This window comes from Aquarana catesbeiana, linkage group LG01 (genome assembly GCF_042186555.1).
Source record: "Aquarana catesbeiana isolate 2022-GZ linkage group LG01, ASM4218655v1, whole genome shotgun sequence".
Classification (NCBI taxonomy): Eukaryota; Metazoa; Chordata; class Amphibia; order Anura; family Ranidae; genus Aquarana; species Aquarana catesbeiana.
The window spans coordinates 737,783,917-737,789,916 of NC_133324.1; positions in this window are offsets into that span (position 1 = coordinate 737,783,917).

Genomic DNA, 6,000 nt, shown 5'->3' on the forward strand with positions numbered 1-6,000 from the left:
ATTTTTTATTGCTTCATGCAGAAGAGCAAAGTGACGGAGAAATGGTTACAATGTTCCCATGGTGTAGCTTAGGATGAATAGGCTTAAGATATTCAGGATATCTAAACGGAGGCCTATTGCTTCACCTGTTTCAGTGTGAAACTATGAAGGACCTTGTACAGCATTCTTAGTGTTACTAAACCCAGAACGGTAAAAATAGCATGCTTGTTATACCCACTGTTGAACTTAAGGGGTTAAACCTCTGTTTTGTGTATAAAGGCTCTTTGATCCTGTATGCATAGATCCTTCCCTCCTGCACTGTATCTGGGGAAGGCCAGCTAACGCACAGGCAGGGTAGCCAACCTGCAGATGCTCAGTTATCTTTTATGCTGGAGAGAACATTTCCTTGTTCTCAGAGCTAGCCAGGTCACATGATATTGACATCACACATGTGGGCGTGTATACAGGCTATAGTGGAATTCTCCTACCTGAACACCGCTCTGGACAAACTCTACAGGTTACCTTGACCGTGGTATACAGATCAGCCATAATGGTGGCAATATTTTAATGTAAAATGATTTATAAGCTGTGGGTAGACACATGAACTATTTTCATATAACTGGGTTTAGTAACGCTTTAGACCCCTTTCACACTGGGGCGTTTTTTAGGTGTTTTTCTGGCGCTTTAGCGTTAAAAAAAAAAAGCGCCTGAAAGAAGCCTCATCTGCAATCCCAATGTGAAAGCCCGAGCCCTTTCACACTGCCAGCGCCCGAAAAATGCTGGTAAAGCGCCACTTGAGACCCTTTTCACACTGGGGCATTTTTCAGGCGTATTTTGGGCGCTGACAGTGTGAAAGGGCTCGGGCCATTGGCACACCCAGCCCGGTGGCAAAAACAGGAAAGCGCTGCAAAGAAGCTGCTTGCAGGACTTTTTTTTGACACCCTGCCAGCGTAGCGCCCCAGTGTGAAAGCACTCGGGCTTTCACATTGGGATTGCAGATGAGGCTTCTTTCAGGCGCTTTTTTTAACGCTAAAGCGCCAGAAAAACGCCCCAGTGTGAAAGGGGTCTATTTAGGATTTATAAAGCGCCATAAGTTTGCACATCACTTTACAACATGATGTATAGAAAAACCCTCCTGCACGCTAGGTAAATTTTATAGGTCCTAGGCGGAGCACACTTTTTTTAGTTATGGGTGTCCAAGTCATTCGGAACACCCCGATTGGCTATGGCCTAAGCCCTGTGATCACAGACCTGTGTCTGTTGTGTGCTCTTCAGGCTTTCACCCCTAAACTGTCAAGGGAATGGTTAAATTGAGGTAAAGCATGTGGGGGAGTGCAACCTGTCCGTTGCAGAATTGCTTTATCACAGGCATATTACGAGGCTCCAGAAAGATATGTAATCCAGGGATCCCAGATTTTTTTTTTTCCCAAAGAAAGTTACTTTATCATGTACGACAGCTGAAAGGCATTCATGAACTGTGGTCCACGACAGTTTGGCCTTTAGCAGTTTAAATGGAAATGTGGGGTTTCCAAGATCTGGCAATAGAGGTTCTAGCAGCTACAAAGATTAACGCCATTAAAGTGGTGGTATGCCTTCTGTGTGCAGCAGCCCCCCCATACTTATCTGAGGTCTTTCTCTGTCCAGAGATGTCCACGAGTGTCTCATCTGTCTGAGATTCTTCCCCCTGATTGGCTGAGACACCGCAACGGCGCCGTTGGCTACCGCTGCTGCCAATCAGGGGAGAGTGGGTGGGGCTCCGTGTCTGAATGCACACAGGGAGCTGTGACCCCCTTAGCGAGCTGCTTGCTATGGGGGCACTGAACAGGAGGGAGGGGCCAGGATAACGGGGAAGAGGAGGATCCAGGCTGCTCTGCAAATCCATTGCAGCATGTTTTATTTTTATAGGGAAAAAAACAAGACTTTACAATCGCTTTAATCTCCTGGTGTTCATCTTCCACTGGGTGACCTAATAGTGCCCATGGTGGGAATTTTGTGAGTTTATTTTTTAACCAAGTTTAAACCAGTATTTTTTTTGCTAGAAAATTACTTACCCCCAAACTGTTGTGTGGGTTTTTTTTTTTAATAGCAGACGCACTAGAATAAAATGGCGATTGTTGCAATATTTTATGTCAAAGTATTTGCACAGCGGTTTTGCAAACACAATTTTTTTTTTTTTTTTTTTTTGGAAAAAAAAAATCACTTTTACTACTTTCCGTCCGCCAACTGGGAATGTACGTCATTATTTTGAAATAAAATTATGTTATGACAGCAGCTAGCTGCCATAACCCCGGTATTGATTTTTCTCTTTGGCGGCCAACTTTCAGATACGTAATCACAGCGGTGGATTCCCCACGAGTTCACTTTTATAGGCAGTGGGAGAGGTGCCCCTGACCTAACCTTTTCCTGCCGCTTCTCGCTCCGTTCCAAACTTCCCAGAGCCGTCGGTAAGCTCTCAAGCAAATTGATGTGGCCAATGGCTAGGCAGGAAGCCGCGTGAGGGCAAGATAGCCCCCACTTGGCTCTATGCCCTTGGAGAACCATAGCAACCTCCGACATCACTTCCGGGCCCTGGCCAGATTGACGGCTTTTTTTTTTTTTGGCATTTAACCACTTGACGACCGCCTCACGCCGATTTACGTCGGCGAGGTGGCACGGACAGGCAAAATCACGTAAATAATAAGGGAAAGCGCCTATGGTCAAAAGGTTAGGTTGTCAAATGTAGAGTACCATCATCCCGAAAAATCTACTACAGAGGGAGGCAGGGAGTAGGGCAGGCCGCAGTTCGCTACTTCTGTCGGCAACTGTCCCTACCCCCCACATGCAAGAAAACAACACAGGGGACTATTTCGGTACTGAGGATAATTAAATAATAGTACAAAGGAATGAAGAGAAGGTGGTAGGATAAAAGCTATATTTTTAATAGAAAACCATTTTAAAAGAAGATATATACATATATCTAAATATTAGAGTAATAATAGCATATACAGTTGTAATACAGGACAAAGTAATGTATACAACCACATAAATTGTATCTAGCAATGACAGAGGTTCCAAGAGTGACTTAGGTTCTCGACCGGTTTCGCGGTATTCACCGCTTCCTCAGGAGAATAAAGTCTGTAATGTGGCATAAAAAACAGATAATAGATATATAACAATTCACAGATACATGGTTTTTGTGGTGATTACAGCGAAATCATTAAATAATACAATAGACAATAAGGTACAGGTTGAATAAAAGGACAGGCTCACCCGTTCAGGTATTCTCTGTAGGTATATAGGACCCCAAACAAATCCCCCTGCGACGAACACAGGGGTAACAAAACAGCCTCTGGTGGATAAAATATTTAAGTAATTGAGTGTGGATCATTAAACCACAAGATAGACATAGCGTAGTAGAGTATAAGGGTACCCATCAGAAGCTATGAATTTAGAACCCGGTGTGCAAAAAGGAGAAGGATGAAAAGGTGGTTGGAGAGGACAGGAAGGGGGGGGGGGGGAAACAGGAAGGGAGAGGAAAGGAAAGAGAAGAAAAGATAATAGGGAATAGGGGGGGGGGGGGAAACAGGAAGGGAGAGGAAAGGAAAGAGAAGAAAAGATAATAGGGAATAGGGGGGGGGGGAGAAGGGGGGGGATAATGGGGAGGGGGGGGATAATGGGGAGGGGAGAGGGGAGAGGGGAGGAATGAGAGAGGAGGGGAAAGGGGGCGGGGGAGGGAAGGAGGGGGGGGAGGAGAGGGGGGGAAGGGAGCGGTGGGGTGGTGAATAGGACCTATAACTTAGATCCAGGTGGAAAAGGTGAGACTGGGAAAAAGAGAGAGAAATTGCACACAGATAATACGGGCCATCACTTACCCCTACGACATAGATCAACGAGAAGGATGGAATGAGGTAAGGGGGGAGCATATAGTAAAAGGGATCGTGGCATTAAATGGGTTAAACGATCCGGGCGCTCAGGGGTTAATGATTAACACTCCACAGGCTGGGGTCAGTGGTATGCGCAGGGACAAAAAATCACCACAGCAGCTGTAATAAAATAAGGAAATTTTTTATTCCACCATATTAACGAAGGGGGGGGAAAGAACAGACAGTTACCCACACAGCAAAATAGGGGGGGGGGGGGGAAAGGGGGAACAGCAGCGGTAACTCACTGGGATAAAAAGTATCATAGAGAATATAATAATAAAAATGAATATAAAATTAGGTAGCCAGTACCAGAAGATGACAAGGTAGCAAGTTATATAAAGTCCCCAGTGAGGCAGGGATATTGGGATACCAGCAGAGCAATATATAAAAGTGCTGCAAGCAGCCACTGTGTGTGCGGGCGATGGTGACCAAGCCCGCCGTGGATGGGAGGGGAGATAAGTAGGAAGGAGAAACCAGCCAGCGGGGGAGAAAACGGGAGGGAACAGCGAGGAGGGGGGAAGGTGCTGAGACTTACCCGAGATACTGCTCCTCATGAGGCACGCCATCAGAGGCTGTAGGCTTATACAGCGGCCGTGTCCGGCCGCTATATAAGCACCCCAACCCGGAAGTCAGGGACGTCCTAACGGAGGCGGTCCCTGACGTAACCCGGGTCTGCTCGCCCGCACTGCGCAGGTGCACCATGAGTGCTACTGCGCAAGCGCGCGCTCCCGTCAAAGGGAGTCTAATTCCCAAACGAGGAGACGCAAGCAGTCAAAGGACTGCCAGGGCGGGCATATGTCCGTCGCATAGGAGAGAGACCGGGGCAGCCTACCAACAGGGTCTGAAAGCGGGGGATGGGAGCCTGACCTTGTACAGCAAAAAAATATATGAATATAAAGCAGCAAAATACAACATAATGCAATAAACATAAAGGAAATTTCTATACAGGCATTGTATAAAATTATTATGTAAGGGTGTCAGTTACCCATAACTTATGGGGATAAATCTTGGGCAGACATGGTCAATTCATTAGTACTCGGCCCTGGGAGTGCCAGGGTGGGGAAGTGGGAGGGAGGGAGGGGAATGGGGGGAAAAAAAAAACACAAGGGGGAGAGGGGGAGGGGGGGAGGAAGGGGAGGAAAGGGAAGAGGGGTGACCATGGACTCATAAGAAAGCCCTATAGGACACCGACTCGTTTAGGCCAGGTGGGGTGGTGGCGTTGAGTCGCTCGATCCAGAGGGACTCCTTCTGCAATATCGAGCGATCCCAATCGCCACCTCTGGGACTGGGTTTAACCACCTCTAATACCAGGAATTTGGCCACGGAATTGTCGAATCTATGATAAAGTCCGATATGTCGGCCAATAGTAGTCAATTTACCGTTTTCTGAGTCATAGAGGTGGTCACCGATTCTCTGCCTAAGTTCCCTGATAGTTTTGCCCACATAAAAGGCTTTGCATACACATTTCATAAGATAGATAACCCCCTTTGTAGCACAGTTCGCGAAGGCCCGTGGAACCAGAGTTTCTCCGTTAGGTAGGGTCACTGTTCTACTTTCGTGGACCCAAGGGCACCGGGGACATTCCCCGCATTGAAATGTGCCATTGGGGCCACTGCGCCCGGGTTTGGTAGGATTGTAGTGGCTGGTAGTTAATTGATCACGTAGTGATCGAGCTCTGCGGAAGACCACCTCTGGTGTATGTCTAATGTATTTAGTTAAAATATGGTGTTGAGCCAAAAGATGCCAATGTTTGGCTAAGATATTCCGCAACACATGGTGGTGTGCAGAATAGGTGGTAATAAATCTTACAGTTTCTGTGGGGGGAGGCGGTTTCCTATCTTTGAAGAGCAGAGAGGTTCGTGAACGTGACAGAGATTTATTGTAGGCTTTACGTAGAGAGGTGGAGGAGTAACCTCGTCGTAAGAGGCGGTCACGTAGTGCTTTAGCCTGGCGTTTGAAGTCGTTATCATGTGTGCAATTCCTGCGTAGTCGTAGGTATTGGGCATAGGGTATACTCTGTATCAGGGAATTAGGGTGGGCACTAGTGGCAAATAATAGGGTGTTCCCCGCCGTGGGTTTTCTATACAGGTCCGTTCCTAGGGTACCATCAGGTTGTTTA